Source organism: Pongo abelii, chromosome 10 (genome assembly GCF_028885655.2).
Source record: "Pongo abelii isolate AG06213 chromosome 10, NHGRI_mPonAbe1-v2.0_pri, whole genome shotgun sequence".
Taxonomy (NCBI): domain Eukaryota; kingdom Metazoa; phylum Chordata; class Mammalia; order Primates; family Hominidae; genus Pongo; species Pongo abelii.
The window spans coordinates 69340014-69360455 of record NC_071995.2 but is presented as its reverse complement, the minus strand read 5'-3'; the positions used below and the strand labels follow the sequence as shown (position 1 = coordinate 69360455).

The 20442-nt window shown below is 36.3% G+C and overlaps 1 protein-coding gene across 7 annotated transcripts in view; it reads left to right on the top strand.

The window, feature by feature from the left end:
• TSPAN8 (tetraspanin 8) overlaps positions 1-20442 on the top strand; it is a 293681-nt gene that overhangs the window by 89861 nt on the left and 183378 nt on the right. Inside the window, exons 1-2 of one of the 7 annotated variants that reach the window (XM_054526570.2) lie at positions 2197-3543; positions 3876-3940. The exons of the other annotated variants lie outside the window; for them this stretch is intronic. The gene's annotated coding sequence lies outside the window, so the exon portion shown is untranslated. Of the gene's footprint in view, positions 1-2196; positions 3544-3875; positions 3941-20442 lie in introns of those variants that run through there. 7 annotated transcript variants of the gene reach the window in all.

Below are 20442 nucleotides of genomic sequence, written 5' to 3'. Positions count from 1 at the left end.
TAAATTGTGATGATTATGTAAAGATTTCTACATGTAAAAATTCAGAAAAATAAATAACATTTTACATCTTTAAATCTGTATTGTTTGGAGGAAGATGTTCCAAGCATGAAAGTCAAATAAATTCTCTTTTCTCAGTTGCCTGTTGCTCTAAACAATGACATTTTAATATGTTTCTTACTTGGATCCAAATTTTCTTGTGTAATTTTTGTTCTTCTTAGAGTTTGTAATTGCCTTTTGTGTACTGGTATGTGTGTATGCATATATGTGTGTGTTTATAGCAGGAATGTGGGCCTTAAAAGTAACTATTTGCCTAAGATAATTCAAGTTCGTAATTATACTATTTGTTGGATGCACGGATATGCGTCCTAGTCCTGCTGCAGAAGCATTATTTTGGATTCTCTTGGATTTTATGTCTTCCCTTTTGTGGTTTCCATTTTAGTTTAGCTGTAGTGCATTAAGTAACTTTTTTTTTTTTTTTTTTTTTGAGATGGAGTTTCACTCTTGTTGCCCAGGTTGGAGTGCAATGGCGCGATCTCAGCTCACTGCAACCTCTGCCTCCCAGGTTCAAGTGATTCTCCTGCCTCAGACTTCTGAGTAGCTGAGATTACAGGCATGCACCACTATGCCCAGCTAATTTTATATTTTTAGTAGAGACGGGGTTCCACTATTTTGGTCTTGAACTCCTGACTTCAGGTGATCTGCCTGCCTCGGCCTCCCAAAGTGCTGGGATTACAGCCGTGAGCCACTATGACTGGCCCAAGTAACTTTTTATAGAAAGGAATATGAATTCGCTCATTATTTGTATGTACAATAATGTCTTTATAATTTTTTCATATTTTGACTGAAACTTTGGCTAGATACAGAATTCTAAGTTGAAAATAATTTCCTGTAATATTCATAAAGACATTGTTTCAGTAGTATACAATATTCAGTGTGGCTAATGAGAAATGTGTTATGAATCTGATTTTTGCTTCGTTGTAGTCAACTTCTTTGTGGATACTTTTTGGCCATTTTCTTTTCTTGCTGTTCTGAATTTTGTAAGTATGAGCCAATATGTGGGTATTATTATTATCGTTATTATTATTATTAGTGTTTAGATGAAGTCTTGCTCTGTTTTCCAAGCTGGAGTGCAGTGGCGCAGATCTCGCGTCACTGCAACCTCCGATCCCCAGATTCAAGTGATTCTCCTGCCTCAGCCTCCTGAGTAGCAGAGAGTACAAGCAGGCGCCGCCACTCCCGGCTAATTTTTGTATTTTTAGTAGAGATGGGGTTTTACCATATTAGTCAGGCTGGTCTTAAACTCCTGACCTCATGATCTGCCTGCCTCAGCCTCCCAAAGTAATGGGATTACAGGCATGAGCCACTGCTGATGTGGGTATTATTTTATTTATTCTGCTCTTCAAACAGTGAGGCCTTTCAATTTGAATACCTGTTTTCAATTTTCACAAAGTTTATGCTATTAACTCTTTCATTATTTCCTTTGCTTTGTTTTACTTTTTCTTTTTCTGGAACTCTTATTAGGTAGATATTGGACATCCTTGATTTTTTCTTTGTGTCTTTTTGTTTTTCTCTCATTTTTAAAATAATTATGCCTTTTATATTTACTGGGAGATGGCCTTAAATTTTATTCCAACTTTCCTTTGCAAGTTTTATTTTGGCTGTCACATTATTATTTTCCAAGAACTTTTTCTTTCTTTCTCATTACTCCTTTATGAGATTTCTAAAAATGTGTTTTAAAATCTCTTCCAATATCTTTAGTAACATTGATTTAAAATTCTCTTGATTGAAGTGAAATTATTTTTGTTTCCTTTGGGTTCAGTTCTACTTGGTTGTCTTTGTCCTTCTCCTTGGTTTTGATGGGTTTTCTTAAATGTCTGATAGTTCTGGGTTTTATGTTCATATTTGTGAGTGAAGAATTAGATTCATTCATATAGATTACTGCTTTGTTGTTTACCTGACTTTACTAGCCTATGTCCTGAATGAGAGAGTTTACTGAGCTCAGTGTAGTGTGGACAGCTTGCTGGCCATTTGACTTTACTACAGGCTTGGGACAGGAAGGCAGAATCCTCTACTCCCACCTCCACAAGACTTGCCAAAACAATGAGGACTCTATTATGTGGCTTTAGTGCCCTATTTGAAAGTCAGAGTTCCTCTGAGGCAGTGTGTCAATCTGTTTTGGGCTTCCTTGACAGAATACCTAAGATTTGGTGATTTACAATGAACAAAAATTTATTTGCTCACAGTTCTAGAGTCTGGAAAGTCCAATATCAAGGCACTGGCAGGTTTGGTGATTCTGATGCCAAGATGATGCTGAGGAGAGGAAGGCTTTGTCTTCACATTGGCAGAAGGTAGAAGGGCAAAGAGACAAAAGGGGACCAAACATGTCTTTTTAGAATGGCAGTAATCTCACCCATGAGGTAGGAACCCTTATGGCCTAATCACTTCTCAAAGGTCCCACCTCTTAATACTGTTGAAATGAAATTTCAACATGAGTTTTGGAGGGGACAACCACTCAAACCATAGCAGGCAGATAGCTCGATTACTTCACATAATTTTTCTGCTTTAAACTTGGGTGCACATGAGAGGGTGGAAAAGTCAGCCAATGCAGGTTTTCTGCAAACAATTCTTCAACCAGTCACCATTTTTCTTCTTATTTACATTTCCTGTTAATTCTTACTCCTGTTCTCTCTTTAACTGCTGCCTGGGGTTGGGATGAGGCTGCAAATAGAGCAATGAGGAACTACTTTCTCCTCTATGGATCCCGGGGTTGTAATGACAGGTGTTGTTTAGTAAATGTTGGCTTGAGTTAAACAAGACATTCATTAGTTTACTCTTTAGTCTGGTTCAAATAACAGGTCTGGCAAGTTCTTGTGCTTTACTTATACCCTGAGAAGATAGCATTTGAGTCCCATGACAATAGGAATGTCATGTAGGCAAGCTTGTTTAATTGTTTAACTGAGGAATTAATTGGTGAAACATCCTGCTGAAGTATTCTTAAGTGGCCTGCTCTTTATGTTTCAAATGTTATCTTAGGAAACCTGACCCACAGACCTGTAACTTTGGCTCAAGTTGAGAGAGGTGCGGACTCATCTGAAGGCACACGGAAGCTCCAAAAGGAGTCCTTTGGAATATAAGCTGTGCTTCTGGACAGAGAGAAAAAACCCTGCATATTAATTAAAATGAAACAATTTGATTTGATGAATGCATGTGCTTACATTTTTATAGTAGCCTTCTAACATGACCTTCCCCATGATGTACATAAGTCTTTATGAACAAAACATGAATGTTTGCCAAATGATATTTTTAGGAAGCATTTAATGAGTGCCAGTATGCCTACAGGACACTGAAAGAAGCAAAACAAATGTTGCATTTCATTGATGTCAGCAATAGCTTGTAAACCTCAGATATGATTTCACACCCAGAGATTGCTCCACTGCCCAGAATGGAAAACCATTTCAAGGGAACTCCTGGCACCACTTTTAAGAGTACTTCATGAATGGCCACACTATAGCCTTCGTGTGAAGGGCAGTGAAACAGCAGCTGGTGAGTACATAAGCCTCTCGCCTCGGGAGGTCTGAGCTCATAATCAGACTTGCTTTGGCCACAAGAAAAAGTTTACTTCGTTCATTCTTGTTCCTACTTAGCCTCATTAGAAAACCACCATACCATTTAGCTTGGTTTGCTCAGTTGGCAGCATCTGTTGAATAGGAGGCCAGAGGTTGGGTAAACAGGGCCTGGCTGAGGTGTGTTGGCTCTGCTGAGTGGAATTCTGCCCGCCACCTGCCTGGGCTTGAGCTTTCTTTAGGCCAAGCACTATTAATCCTTCTCTGTCTTGAACACTAAATCCATGTCAGACTTTTTCTGTTTTAATTTAGAGCTAATTCATGAGGTATTTGCCCTTCTGAAGTTGGAATCTGTAAAGATTTAAAACATGAGACTGGTAAGTAAAACTGTTGGACTGGGATGGGGGTCCTAGTTTTGAAAACATTTTGTTTTCATTGCACCAGGATATTCTTGGCCTCCCCAGCTATTAAGCTATTAGTGTATTACTGTCACCTTTTTGTAAGTTGGAAGTGAGGTGTGAACATTTAAGGTTTTCCACATGAGACATTTGAAAATAATGGCAAAAGTAAAAATGGAAAGCTTGAGAAATATTGACAAGTTTTACTCTTTCTACGTCGTTAATTTTAAGGAACTTCTTTTTCCAATAACAGTATAAATCCAGCAGATTTGAGAGTTGAGATAGAAACTTCCCACATGGGGCCAGGCATGGTGGTTCATGCCTGTAATCCCAGCACTTTGGGAGGCCGAGGTGGGTGGATCACGAGGTCAGAGATCGACAGCATCCTGGCTAGCATGGTGAAACCCTGTCTCTACTAAAAAATACAAAAAATTAGCCAGGCGTGGTGGCGGGCGCCTGTAGTCCCAGCTACTCGGTAGGCTGAGGCGGAAGAATGGAATGAACCGGCGAGGCGGAGCTGGCAGTGAGCGGAGACCACGCCACTGCACTCCAGCCTGGGCGACAGAGCGAGACTCCATCTCAAAAAAAAAAAAAAAAAAAAAAAAAGAAAGAAAGAAAAGAAAAAGAAACTTCCCACATAGGCTTTCCTGCTGCTCCACACCAGAGCACCTGCTCAAGCCAAAGCAGGATTTTCTTTCTTTTGGCTGTCATGAACCACACTATCCTCTCTTGGCTTTGCCCAATATGACTGCTGCTCTGGAACATAGCACTCTGGCCCTTTTAGTTTTAAAAGAAACTGCAAACTAGCTTTAAACTTCCTAAGCTATTTATAAGAACATAAAAATCTCGTGTTATGTAGGTATACATGTGCCATGGTGGTTTGCTGCAACAATCAACGTGTCATCTAGGTTTTAAGCCCTGCATGCATTAGGTATTTGTCCTAATACTCTCCCTCTGCACATGTATCCTGGAACATAAAGTAAAATTTAAAAAATTGAAAAAATACTCCTCTGAAAACAGTATAATAAATTAGGCATTGTCATGAATTCAGACCAAAGAACAGTGGGAAGGAATCTTTTCTAAATTTGGGGGAAAAGTATTCAAAAATAAGTAATAGGAGCTGATTATCCCTCGACAGACAAGTTTTTAGGTGAGGTGTAAATGACCCACTGTTCACTTGATGGCTGCCCCAATTCTGCCATCTGAGGAGACCAAGCAGAAACATTTAAGAAGCAGAGACTGTCTGAAGACGAAAAATCTCACGCTCATTCTAACTGAGAGGACACAGAATGTCTGAGGCTATATTCTGTCATCTATTGAAGCAAAGAAGTAAGAGCATACAGTACGTTTCTACCGGCAATCTAAAAGACAACAGTGTTTCTGGAGAGGCTTTGATTCTGCTTCTGAATGGTATTTTCAATATCTCACAGCGGAGTAGAGGATGCAAGGGAAAAAAATCAGAGTTCAGCTCAAGTCTCCTTTCCTTCATTAAGCCTTTTATCCTCAGGGAATAGCATTTATTTAGCAGGTATTGGTGTAAGTTTTGGAGATACAGTGACAAATAAAGTAAAAGGATTTTAGCTTTCAAGGAGCTTACATTTTAGTAAAAGAGACAGCCTGTATGTTCATAATGAGAACTGTGCAGAGGCTGAGTTTCACCCTGCTTGCAAAGCCTACCACAGTTTCATGAATGCTGTGACAATAGATGAGACTTCTGGGTCAGAAATGAAGGACAATTATTACTAACGGCAATAGCAGTTGCCAGGGAGTCAGAATTTATGTGCAGGTTCCCTTAACTCCAGTCCCACAGAGTGACTATGAAGAGGGCCAGAGGATACTCACAAAAGCTGGAGAGGAACTTTAAGTTTAGGAGCCTAAATCCTTAATGGGCAGTAAGCATGCCTTTCCTTCGATTTGGTGGGAAACATTACCTTTATTATGCTGGACAGTGAGCATGCCTGCCCTTTTCACCAAAGGGAGGCAGTATCTGTATCTTCCAAGTCTGTTCACCATACAAACTCCTTGAAAAGGTAGTTTTGAATAAAGATCAGTCAATGACTCATCTGCAAGACATGCAGAAACACGAGAGACCCATGGAGAATTCTTTTCCAACAGTTCAAAGTGATGGCCTGATTTGTCAGAGTAAAGACAGCTCTGCTTATAGGGGTAGGTAGTAGTTTTTCATATGTTGCCTTCTGAGATTTATGGATGTGACTACAATACCCAAAGGGGCATATCTTCAGTTGGGACAGAGGAGGAGCAGGGCTGAGCCAAAGAAATTTGCAGTGTGATGATTCTGTTGGCAGCGCCCAGAAAACTTCACAGTCCTATGACAGCATGAAATGTTAGCTATGCACCTCATGGCCAGAAGTGTTGGGCTGCAGGTGTCAGCCAGGCCAGCTACCAATGTGTCCAGGCATCTAGTCAGGAGGGGGCTGAGGGACTTGGAGGAGAGATGAGAGCCAGTCATGGAATAATTGCATTAAAAAACAAAAACGCAAAACCAAAAATATCCCATTGTTTTTGAAGTGAATTAGCCCAAATAAGTGTCACCTGTTGGCCAGGATTTCTTTTACTTTAGCCTGATATATAAGAATTTAGAAACAGCCATATGAATTTATTGAAAGTTGGTAAAAACAAAATGTGCTTCTAAGCTGTCTGCCATTTCAGCCTTAGTTAATTTTTATGGATGATCTTTAAACTCCTAGAAAACAAATGTATAATAGAAATGCTAACATAGACACAGACTTGACCATAAAAAGATGCAGTGTAAGCTGATATAGACATGGAATTTTGTAGGAAGAATTTCATAACAGAGCATTTGGTTTAATAATAAAGTTGAAACTTAATAACAAAATGAAGTAAAAATAAGAAAAAAATTTATTACTGGTGGGAGGGTTTTATAAAATAAAGTGTCTCTTAGTCAGAAACCCAGGAATACACAGAATATATCTCTTGAAATGCTTATTGTATGTATGTCTGGTGTAACAAATTGACTTAAGGCAAATTGTCTTTGAATTCTTAGACCTGTGGTCTGGATTTCTCCTCACTAATAGTGTTAACAAAATAGTAGTTGTGTAACTTATTTTCTAGCCTGCTTAGGAGAGAAGCTACTGTGCATTTTATTAGTCTTTTTAAAAATTTTATTTTAATTTAATTTTTTTAATATATATATATTTATTATACTTTAAGTTCTAGGGTACATGTGCACAACGTGCAGGTTAGTTACATATGTATACATGTGCCATGTTGGTGTGCTGCACCCATTAACTCCTCATTTACATTAGGTATATCTCCTAATGCTATCCCTCCCCCTCCCCCCACCCCACAACAGGCCCCGGTGTTTGATGTTCCCCTTCCTGTGTCCAAGTGTTCTCATTGTTCAATTCCCACCTATGAGTGAGAACATGCGGTTTTTGTTTTTTTGTCCTTGCAATACTGTGCTGAGAATGATGGTTTCCAGCTTCATCCATGTCCCTACAAAGGACATGAACTCATCATTTTTTATGGCTGCATAGTATTCCATGGTGTATATGTGCCACATTTTCTTAATCCAGTCTATCATTATTGGACATTTGGGTTGGTTCCAAGTCTTTGCTATTGTGAATAGTGCCACAATAAACATACATGTGCATGTGTCTTTATAGCAGCATGATTTATAATCCTTTGGGTATATACCCAGTAATGGGATGGCTGGGTCAAATGGTATTTCTAGTTCTAGATCCCTGAGGAATCACCACACTGACTTCCACAATGGTTGAACTAGTTTACAGTCCCTCCAACAGTGTAAAAGTGTTCCTATTTCTCCACATCCTCTCTAGCACCTGTTGTTTCCTGACTTTTTAATGATCGCCATTCTAACTGGCATGAGACGGTATCTCATTGTGGTTTTGATTTGCATTTCTCTGATGGCCAAAAAAAGAGCCCGCATTGCCAAGTCAATCCTAAGCCAAAAGAACAAAGCTGGAGGCATCACGCTACCTGACTTCAAACTATAATACAAGGCTACAGTAAACAAAACAGCATGGTACTGGTACCAAAACAGAGACATAGACCAATGGAACAGAACAGAACCCTCAGAAATAATACCACACATCTACAACTATCTGATCTTTGACAAACCTGACAAAAACAAGCAATGGGGAAAGGATTCCCTATTTAACAAATGGTGCTGGGAAAGCTGGCTAGCCATATGTAGAAAACTGAAACTGGATCCTTTCCTTACACCTTATACAAAAATTAATTCAAGATGGATTAAAGACTTAAATGTTAGACCTACAACCATAAAAACCCTAGAAGAAAACCTAGGCAATACCATTAAGGACATAGGCATGGGCAACGACTTCATGTCTAAAACATCAAAAGCAATGGCAGCAAAAGCCGAAATTGACAAATGGGATCTAATTAAACTAAAGAGCTTCTGCACAGCAAAAGAAACCACCATCAGAGTGAACAGGCAACCTACAGAATGGGAGAAAATTTTTGCAATCTACTCATCTGACAAACAGCTAATATCCAGAATCTACAAAGAACTCAAACAAATTTACAAGAAAAAAACAAACAACCCCATTGACAAGTGGGCGAAGAATATAAACAGATACTTCTCAAAAGAAGACATTTATGCAGCCAAGAGACACATGAAAAAATGCTCATTTTATTAGTCTTATTCAATTTTTTATTTTAATCCCCTTCCTCTGCATACCCTTTCCCCAAGCTTGCCATATGTATGCTGGAAAAGAGTATTTGTTTTTGAAATTTTCACACAAAACTTTGCATAATTGTTGTGTGTGACCTCATGAAGTTCTAACGATTGCACATCATAGAGTAATTATTATCTCCTTTTACAGATGGAGAAACTGAGAAAGAGAGAACTTCAGGAATTGCCTATAGTCATATAGTGAGGGACAGTGCAAAACAATAGATTGTCAAAAAGATACTATGATCTGGTTCCCTCTGAAATAATATTGTTATGTAAACAGCTTGTTTACTTGATGGGATGACAACTTCTGGCTTAAATTACTCTTACAATTTTATAGGAGCTGTGTCCATTTAATGAAGTTATCTCCGTTTAAAACTAATACAAATATGTTAGTAAACAAACCAATAACACACACAGATATGCACACATGCAAATACAAAAAGTGTTTTCTGTGGTTTAGTTTTGTAAGAGGCCAAATTAAACCAGTTCTGCCAATGCCTCATAAAGGAAGGAAGGGAGGAAATTAAAGGAGAGAAGAATGCCAGGCAATGCCTGAGATTCTTTTGTGGACCTTAACTTCTGGCTTATGAAAATGTCAGACATAGAGAGAGAACTGCTGGAAGATTTGAGATTCAGACAGTGACTTTCCATTTAAAGGAATTACACAGTCTATTTTGTGAAAAAAGTAGGGAAACATTAAAAAGTTTATTTATTCAATAAATATAGTTTTAGAAAACAAATGTTTTTGTTAAGGAGATAAATTTAACAATTCAAGACACGTTAAATATATCCAACAATTATATCCCATACAGTGTTCAGTTGCTTCCCTTTCCAGTTTAAAAAATAATTTTTAGGGCTAATTTTGTAGTAACGATAATGGAAACTGACATTTTCGTGGTGAAGAAAGCTTCACCATCAAATGAGTATTGTGTTCAGCAGTAACTTAGCAAATAGTAAGCATAGATATTTAAGTCTTCATAGTAAAGAAACTTGAGGTCAAAAGGGATATAACAGCTATAACCCTTCTTATACACAGAGAATAATGGCAGTCATAAAATGCAAAATAGTAGGACACCATAGAGACCCATTCAGCTTATGCTCTGTTTCTGATAATAATAACGAAGGTTATATCAGCCAAATTTGTTGTTTTCTGCCGTGCTTGTGGTAAACTTTTAAATAAAAGTCCCCCCTCACCCTTCACTTCTCCCTTCACATGCAGACACAGAGAAATGTGAAAGGAATAATTTGCTTTCCCCTGAACTTGTTTTTGGAAAAGTTAGAAGTAGATTGAAATTTAATAAGGCTTATAGGATTTACCAAAGTTCACAAACACTATTATGGCCATTTATGTGGTTCCCTGCTCCCAGATATATACCTTGCCAGGTACACAAGAGCTTACAATTTCACCAATAAATTTATTACTTTAAGTTTTATGTGCCTTGGGTCATTGAGAATCTGTCTGTGAGGGATAACATGCAGCATAGGATCTGACACATTGTGAGTGCATAATAAATGTTTGTGAATGGAGGCTTTATTACCTACTTATGAGGGTCAGTTGACAGTCAAGTGAGGTCACCTTAGATCCTCAGTTAAGACAAAGAGAGCATACAGAGAGTACCACAGAGGCTGGGAGTGAGGGTATGGCAAATGAAAGAGAGGACCAAACAACCACTGTTTAGTTTATTGATTTGTTGAAGCTTTGTCTTTCCCATAAATAATATGCTAGACTTATTTTTTTATCTTCCTTTTACTTTTTCTCCTTTATTGTCTTCTTTCAGATACTACTTTCCTTCTCCCTTCTTTTCTTTCTCATCTGTCTAGTCTCAAAATGGATTTAAGGTAGTACTAGAAGTCAGCGTTATAAGAATTATAGGTAGTATGAAACATAAGTAACTTGTACGTATGCCAGATTAGAATTATTTTAATCAGCTATATATCAAGTCAATAATTTCTCATCTATATATTTCTATATATTTCCCATGTCTTTACTGTATTTTAGGATATTTGGGGCCATTAAACACGTTTTAAAATATTGTGTATTTTACTCTTTAAATTCACAGAGGAGCAGCCAACTTATCTTGCCATCTTTGTTTGTTTTTTAATTTCAGTGGTTAGCATTAAATAAATCTTGATTGATTGTCAAAGGGGGTGAGATTATGACTTAATATCTGAAATTAAAAGACAAAGCTGAGCTGATTGCTTATAGCAAGGGAGAACTGTTTAATTCAGACACAGTCTTCTGGAGAAGAGTAGATTACTGATTATATACAAGGTTTTTGGACAGCATGGGGCTCAAGGATTAGCACATTTTAAGAGGCATAAGTAGATTGACATAATCTGTTCAAGCATGATTATTCAGTTTAGATTTTTGTTGATTGGTTGGCATTCAGAGGCATGTTTTTTAGAGTGAGTCTGTTCCTTATTGGTTGACTTTCAGAAGTGAGGGATGGCTATGGATTGATTGGCTTTAAAAATCATGTTAATTGAGGCAAAATTGCCATTAATCAATTGGATAGATTTAAAAGTTGTTCTTAGGACTACTTGCTATGATGGCTAAAGAACAATCACTCTTTTTCCAAAGATTGTATCAATATCTTCCTGCTGCTTATCCAGATAAAGCAGCAGGAAGATTGCAAAAGTATTCACTACTGTTGTTTATTTTCATGAAGATGAGGTTTCATTTTTAATCAGCATGATTTCATCCTGTTTTTATTAGTGAATCATTTGTTGGACCATCTATTTGAAAAGCAGCTATGCAGAAGCTTTCAAGACAATGAACAGCAATTATTGAATAACTGTGACAAGAACAAGTTTAAGTGTTATAAGTAGGGCCTAGAAGACGCTATAGAACCATGACAAAAGATTTCTCAGGCCTGATCAAGAAGATAATACTTCCCCAAGTCTGTTTTAGAAGGCCAGGATGCCTTTTCTTTTAGCTTAGATTATTCCACCTCACCTATAATAAATAACATGAAATGGAAACATGGTGTATGAACCCCCAGTTGGCCAAAATAACTAAATAAAATCCAAGGTTACTTGATTGGGTTAAGAAATTAAACTAGTCTATTGTGCCATCCTTGCCTGGGTTGATTTCTTACTATGTCAGGGAAGAAAAAAAAATATTTTTGATTACTATAACAAGTTATCTATCTCATATGAATGGGATCTTTAAGAGAGTTATTATTTATTTCCTGATTTTATTTGATATTTTTATTATTAAAAATATATCAGGTACCTTCCTGGATTTCTGATTTATGAACAAAGAAAGAAAAACATGTAATATTAGATATAATAAAGGAAATGTAATTATAGATGTCATTGAGATTTACAGAATTTTAAGAAATTATGTGGAACTGTCTGGTTATAAATTAGAAAGAAATAAGTTTTATCAAGCAAAATATAAATGCTAGATTTTACCATATAAAAGAGAAAACCTAAACAGACCAATGGCTGCAGAAAAAATTAGAAATGTTGCTATAAAAGTTTGTTATAGAACTCTCAGTATTTTTAAATGTATTAGGTCCAGATGGTTTTACATCTGTGTCCTAGGTAACATTCAAAAAGGGATGAGTCATGCATAAAGCAATAACTCAAGATCACAGAGAAAGCACACACAACATTTTACTTAGCTAGCATAACCTTAATATGGAAATAATACTGACAGTATAAAAATTTTAGACCTAGATCTATGTAAGTAAATCAAATTTAGAGTTTTTTAAAGGAATAACAAAACAAAGCAAGTTGCACTCCAGGAATGCAAGGAAGGCTCAATAAGAAAAAGGGCAGCAACATAATTCATCTCATTTTCAAATGAAAGAAGAATAAAGCAATATCATTTTATTGAGTCTTAAAAATCACTTAATTAAGTTTAGCTGCATTCCTAATAAAACGATAAGTAAAATGGAGACAGAGAAAATGATCACCACATAATAAAACTGTTTATTAAAAATCTCAATAGCATGCATCATAATAAACAATAAAATACTAGAATTCTTATCATTAAAAGTGGGACTAACAGAATGGCAATTATTAAAAAGTCAAGAAACAATAGATGCTGGCGAGGCTGTGGAGAAACAGGAATGCTTTTACACTGTTGGTGGGAATGTAAATGTAAGTTCAACCGTTGTGGAAGACAGTATGGTGATTCCTCAAGGATCTAGAACCAGAAATACCACTTGACACAGCAATCCTATTACTAAGTATGTACCCAAAGGAATATAAATCATTCTACTATAAAGACACAGGCACATGTATGTTTACTGCAGCACTATTTACGATTGCAAAGACATGGAACCAACCCAAATGCCCATCAATGATAGACTAGATAATGAAAATCTGCTACATATACACCATGGAATACTATGCAGCTGTAAAAAAGAATGAGATAATGTCCTTCGCAGGGACATGGATGAAGCTGGAAGCCATATCCTCAGCAAACTGACACAGGAACAGAAAACACTCATAAGTGGTAGTTGAGCAACGAAAACATATGGACACAGGGAAGGAAACAACACACACTGGGGCCTGTTGTGGGGTGGGGGGGAGGGGAGGGAAACAGAGGATGGCTCAGTAGGTGCAGCAAACCACCATGGCACACGCATACCTATGTAAGAAACCTGTACATTCTGCACATGTATCCCCCAGAATTTAAAGTAAAATTGAAAAGAGAAAGTGAGACTAAGACTAAGATACTCAGTTATCTTCATTATTAAGTGGTATTTTGGAGGTTCTAAATAAAGCAATGAGACAAGAAAACAAAAAAAGTAGCATAAATATTAAAAGAGACAAACATCTTTATTTGCATAATTTCATCCTGTTCTTGTTTGTGAATCATTTGTTGGATCATCTATTTGGGCAGCAGCTATGCAGAAGCATTCAAGACAATAAACAACAAATATTAAATAACTGTGACATGAACAAGTTTAAATATTATAAGTAGGGCCTAGAAGACGCTATAGAACCATGACAACATAGAACATTATTATTTGCATATAATCCAAGTGATATAACTAAAGGTATTATAATTTAATAAAGTAGAAGGTATAAGATTATTGGAAAAGCAAATAAATTGCTTTTCTTTATATTAGTAATCAGAAAGGAAGAAATGTATTTAAAAGAAAGCTTCAGGATATGTGCAGACAAAATTATAAAATATTATTGAAAGTTTTAAATAAATTAAGAGACATGTCTTGTTTCAGAATTTTAAAAATTAGTATTATAAAAATATCAGTCATTCTAAAATGAATATATAAAGCTTTTATTCAATCAGAATTTTCACATGTTGTTAAAAATAGGACAAAACAAAAGTTCATCTGGAATAAATGTTGCAGAATTGCCAACAATTTTTAGAATAATATTAGTAATGGGGTCTTGGCATAACCAGATATCAAAACTTGTTTCAAAGCTATTATCATCAAACCTGTATGATTTTGGTACAGAAGTAGATAAGTAGATCATAGAACTAACTAGAGAGTTCATGCATATAGTGGGACCTAATATGAAGACGCCATTTCAATTCAGTAGGGAAAGAATGATATGTTTAGTAAATTGTAGTGGCAGAATTGATTTCCCAATCTAGTTGGAAAGCACAAAATTATGTTCTCACATGATGTCTTATACAAAAAACCCTGCAAATACATTAAAGGGCTAGCTACAAAAGAAAGTAAAAATGAAAAGTTCTTTAGGAAAGAAAAAACAATAGAGACCTTAAGGGAAGAGATAAATGGATGACTATGAAAGAAAATATTTTTCTATACATTGAACTACATCATAAAAAGTCAAATGAGAGATTCAGAGAAAATATATTTGATATTTAGTGACAGAGAAGGTGTTACTACTTCAAACATGTAAAGCATTACCATATATTGATTTAAAAAGATAACCTAACTGAAAAATAATAATAAAGTCAAGTGGCCAATAAATATTTGAAAATATGATTAATCTCATTAGTAGTCAAAAAGTGCTTGAAGCAGTAAAAAAATATAATTTTCCCCTCATGCTATTGAGAAACATTAAAGAATTTGATAGCATCAATATTCACATACACTTGGAGTGAACGCATTTAACCTGTCAGGAAAGTTACTTGAAAGCAAATTCCTCTTTGGAAATATGTCCTAGAGAATATTTGCACAAGTGCATGAAAAAATGTGCATATGGATGTTTGCAGTGGAAAACATGGAAAAAAATCTGAGTGTTCAAGTTAGAGAATGACTGGAAATATCTTAATACAATCACTTTGTGGATTATTGTGCAGCCATCAAAATAGAATAAGATCAATTTATTTATATACAAGCATGTCCACAATACATTTTTAAATGAAATGAAGTAAGTTATAATGAAATAATATATTTTGCTTAAATTTTGTCAAAAATGAAGTAAACAAAAATTAATACATGGGTATATAGGTTGGTGTACACCTCAATGAATATAGAGACAGATGAGAGAGGATAGATATCAAAAAGGCAACACTGGTAATCTTTGGATGGGATTGGTTGGGGTTTAGAAGAGATGCAAAACATGAGAAAAATATGAATGTTTATCAATTTAGAGAATGGTTGGAAATATTTTAATAGATTTATTTGTGGAATATTATACAGTGGAATATTAATATGAAATATTAATATCTCCAGAAGAGGTTGGTTGGAGGCTGGAGAAGATGATTAATTTTTGTTTTTCTATGTTTTTACATTGAGCACATACTACTTCAAATAATTACAATAGTAGAAAATATAAAATTGATATTAATTCATAAGGCAAATAGATAATGTAAAACATTAAGATTTTAGAACTCTTAGAAAGTTAGAAACTCTAGGGAAAAGAATAAATGCTAGAAACCCAACAGGTACACTAAAAGTGTCACAAGAACCAAGAGAAGGAGGGGATAAACATTCTATGAACTTTTGGAAGTCTTGGAAGACATAGCTCTAAAAATATTATAACACTAGATAACTAGGGTTATTTTAGGTATCAGTTGTTGTGTAACATACATATACATGTATATATACACATATATGCTTGGTCAACTTGAATTAGTATTTAAAAATGAGTAAGCAACAGGCAACAATAGCCACTCAGACTGACTCTGGTGACTTATATAACAGCGGAGATCTGGAATTATTAGTCCTGACTCTTGGGACAGAAATGTAACCTCTGGTCAATGGGCCTCTTTTTTTTTTTTTTTTCCCTTGGCTTTCACCCAGCTTTGCTGCTCTTATACAGATGTGGCATTAAAGTATTCTCTGAATCACCAGCACATGAACAAAAGAATTTCTATGAAAAGTTAACAAAGGGGAAACTGTGACTTGGAGAGTTTTTAACTTCCCAAAGTTCAGGTGAGTCAGTGATGATGTTGAGATGGGCTCCAAACAATCATTTTAAGTAGAATTTTCCCTACGCTTCTTCTACATTTTAGGTACTAAGATTAGCTCTTGTAAGAGTATGCCTTTTCCCCCAGCAAACCATAAATAATGCTTTTTTTTTTCTTTTTTGACGAAGTCTCACTCTGTCACCCAGGCTGGAGTGCAGTGGCGTGATCTCCGCTCACTGCAACCTCTGCCTCCCGGTTCAAGTGATTCTCCTGCCTCAGCCTTCTTGAGTAGCTGGGACTACAGGTGTGTGCCACCACACCCGGCAAATTTAAAATAAAAATGAACACAAGTGATAAGACTGTACTTGTTTGGTTTTTAAAATAGCTAAAGATTGTCTCATTATTTATTGTTTTGGTTTTCACTTTGCTTTCAATAGCTGATATATAAACTAACTAGATTAGGAGATACTTAAATCTTACAGATATCCTGTTCCTGTTTTTCTCGCATGACATTTTGTAGGAGACAGAGCCAGAGATGACAGAAATGCAGCATAAATAGCAATGTGGATAATTATCTGAACTTTATAAACATATAAGGTTAGTTCATTTAGATTATATGTATGAGTTTAAAATAAACTAAATAAATATCATGAAATTTAGTTTCAGGAAGATCCTGATGCATATTTTATGAACCTTATATTTATGGAATAACCATTGATTTTCCAATAAAATATCATTTAGAGGAAGAAATGCTTAAGTTCAAGGGACTAGATCTGTTAACAGAGTGCACTTTCCTAAATCATATCTGCAATAAAGACCCTCATGCTTGTATTATGATGCAGGCATATCAGGTTAACCATAGGAAGTTGAAAATAAGAATATAGTTACCATTTGTATGTATTTTGAATTTGGTTCTATGTAAAAAACAATTTGGTAGTTTTGGAGAAATGACTTTAGATTCAATCTTATCAGAAATAATTGGAAGTGGCTCTGTATGGAAACATTCTCAGATGATTGTAGCATGGACTGGAACCTGGGGGTCGACAAATTACAGCTCACTTATTTTTGTAGGAAGTGATTTTTACATTTTTAAATGGTTGAAAAACATAAAAAGAATATTTTATGTCACATGAAAATTATATGAAATTTAAATTTTAGTGTTCATAAATCTCACAGACACATTCATTCATTTTTGCAGTATCTGTGGCCATTTTCTTGTTACAATGGCAAAGTTGAGTGTACATAACAGAGACAATATTCCCCTCAAAACCAAAAATATTTACTATCTATCCCTTTATAGAGAAAGTTTGCTGATCCCTAGATTAGGAAGTCTCTGAGTGTATTTACTATAAGGACTTGTATATGTTATGTTTCTTTTGTGGTAGGCCAAATGACATTAACTGATTAATTAATTAATTAAACCTTTTATTCATAAATTCAATAAAGCCTTTTTTGAGTATCGACACTGAAACAGCATTAGGAATAGAAAGATACGTAAAACAAACTCTTTGTCCTAGAGGAGATTATATGAAATGATTACATATCATTAAGACAGTCATACTAAGAATGTTTACAAAGAAATGCCTTAGTGGACAGAGAACCATGGTAATTTTAGGTCCTACAAATTCTTTCTTGAGAAGGGTTCTATCACAATATGTGCTGCAATGCTTGCAGACTCTGAACTTTTCTCTCTACCCTCTTAAACAGTGTCCTGAACTTCCATTTTCCTGCCCATGTGTTTATATGGGTTCCCTGGTATCTTGAGATAAACACTGTGTTTCCCAATCATGACAGTCTTGGAGGTTCCGATTGGCAGCCACCATCACTGAACACTTCTTGTGTGACAAGTATCATGCTGGGGCCTTGGGTGCATTGTTATTATTTCACTCCTCATACTCTGTGAGGTAAACAACGTCAGCCCCATTTCTGTAAATGAGGAAACTGAATTTCAGAAAGGGCAAGTCAACTTCTAGAAAGTGGCAGAGGAAGAGCCTCTAACATAAAGATGCTGGTTTCCAAAGCCAGTTCTATGCCAATTTATGACATTTGCCTTTCTTTTAGAGTCAAATTCTTCCTCTCCTCCATCGTAGTGCTGTCTTTGGTTACTCTGGAAATGTTGATTGTTAGATAAGTCTTTCAGGCTGTGGCTATGTGACAAAAATATAATTGGCAGGAAGTATGCTGTTTCTATGTTCGTGGATGGCAGTGTGTTTTCACAAGAACTAGTTCCAGCCTGCATTCCCCTTTTGTTCTTTCCTTTATTTTTAAAGCATTTGTGTTTACTAGAACGAGGAGAATATTCCAGGTGGTCAGTAACTGGCTCTAGATTATAGCCACAGGGTAGGTATTGTGAAATAGCAAAGAGAACTCCAATTTGGTGGTAGAAGAAACATAGGTCCAAATTTTGAGTCTGTCACTTTCTTGATATGGATCCTTGTCAAAATCATTTACTCTCTATGCCTCAGTTTTGTTATTTGTAAAATAATTCATGGTGGAACTTTAGATAGGTATCTCTCTATTCCCCATATTCATATGGCCATCTTTGGAATCAGTTTCCACCTAAAACTATCAATAGTGATCCCTTTGGCTGATACGATTATAGAATCACAGAATTGGGAGGAGCAGATAATGTATAATCTTTGGAGACAAATGGACTGACGTCGTTACTAGCTGAAGGATCTGAGGCAAACTGACTTTATTTCCTTGAGCCTCAATTTCTTTAAATGTACAATGAAGGAACTATAGTACTATCTCATAGTAACCATAATATTGAATATTTACTGTGAGCTGGGAGATGTTCTAACACTTTTCATGAATTGACTGATTAAATCCTCATTACAACCCTATGAGGTCATTACTAATATAAATCCCATTTTGTAGATGGGGAAATTAAGACAGAGAGGTTTATGAAGTAGGAGAGTCAGGATTTGAACCTTGGCAGCCTGGTTTTTGAGCCCAGGTTCTTAATAATTATGCCATAACTCCCACAGAACTCTGTTACATCTTAATTAAGAAAAATAAATAAAGCCCTTAATACAGAGTAGGAGGAGACTCTGGTTGCCCTTCTGTGAAGAATGTTTTAAAAAGTATGACTCACATTCGTATGCATTGGAATCACCTAGGGTGGAGAGGGAAGAGGAGTGGATTTGTCTGAAATGCTGATTCTTGGACTTCAATCTGGACTTACTGAATTCTGGGAATTCTACATTTTTTAAAACAAGTTGTCTGGCTGACTTTTTGTACACTAAATCTTGAGAGAGTCTATCCTTAGAATCACTCCAGTTCAGTTTGCTAACAATGCAGAAATCTTTTCATGGCATTGGAGACCAATTATTCCCAGGCTTTATAAAAGTTCCTGGTGACAGTGAACTTCCCCTCTCACAAGGCAGCTTATCCTGTTTTTAAAAACGTTTGGACTATTAGAAACATCTTCCTTGTAACTAAATAAAAGGAAAAAAACCGCTTCTCCACTTAGTTTCTCTTCACATGATCAATTAAGCCTTCTGAGTCACAGAGAGTATCAGCATAGGAAGGCACCGGCAAAGCCACCGTGGTAGTGTATGGGACCTGGAGATGAGATATGTTCATGAGCCTGGCATATGGAACACAGTCTCCAGGGTCAACAGTGACCCATGAAGGAGGTCCTCGAGATGATATCTGTCCCAGCACAGTGACAGGAAGCCTTCAGAAGGATCAAACTCAGAAATCCCGGGCAGGAGGTGGGCAGGAGGCAGGCAGGTGGCAACATCGTCAGGAAGATTATCAAAGCATGGAGAACAAACAAGAGCTCAGATGCTGAAATGGGAAATGGGGAGATTGGTCACAGGGGCGAGTCCATAAAATTAATATGAGATCACCAACAATTTCACTTGGCCCTGACACAACTGAGTTGTTGCAACTAAATGTGACATCCAAGTGTGTCACAACTAAATCAAGATTATTTGGGCTTTCCTTTAGTAGGAACAGGATTCATGTCTCCAGATAGTGTGCATTAGAGATGTTTAATTACAATAAAAATGGTAATCAGATGGTCCTATTCATGGAAATTGCAAGATAGGGAATGGGGCACATTTTCTACATTCAATTATTAAAATATTCAAGGAAAGCCTTTCCTTCTCCATCCTAAACATTTCAAGTTTTTTCAGCTGTCCAGCATAGGAGCACAGCATTTAGTTTCTGGAGATTCTTCCAATTGGCAGGAGTCATCATCAGATGCTGCGGTTTTTCAATATCCCTCTTAAATGTGGTACCTAGAGCTGATCACAGAGCACGATATGGCACAACAATGCTAAGTGCAGCAGGCCCTCTTTCTTGTTCTATGTGTTACACCAAAACTAATAGCCACTTCAAACCACTTTCTAATTAGGCAGGCTGCGAATTGTAAATAGCACACTTCAGCTAAGGTAGCCTAAGATCACATTAGTTTTTCCAGCAGCCAATCGTGCACTCGGCTTGTACCAAAATTTCTGTCAGTAA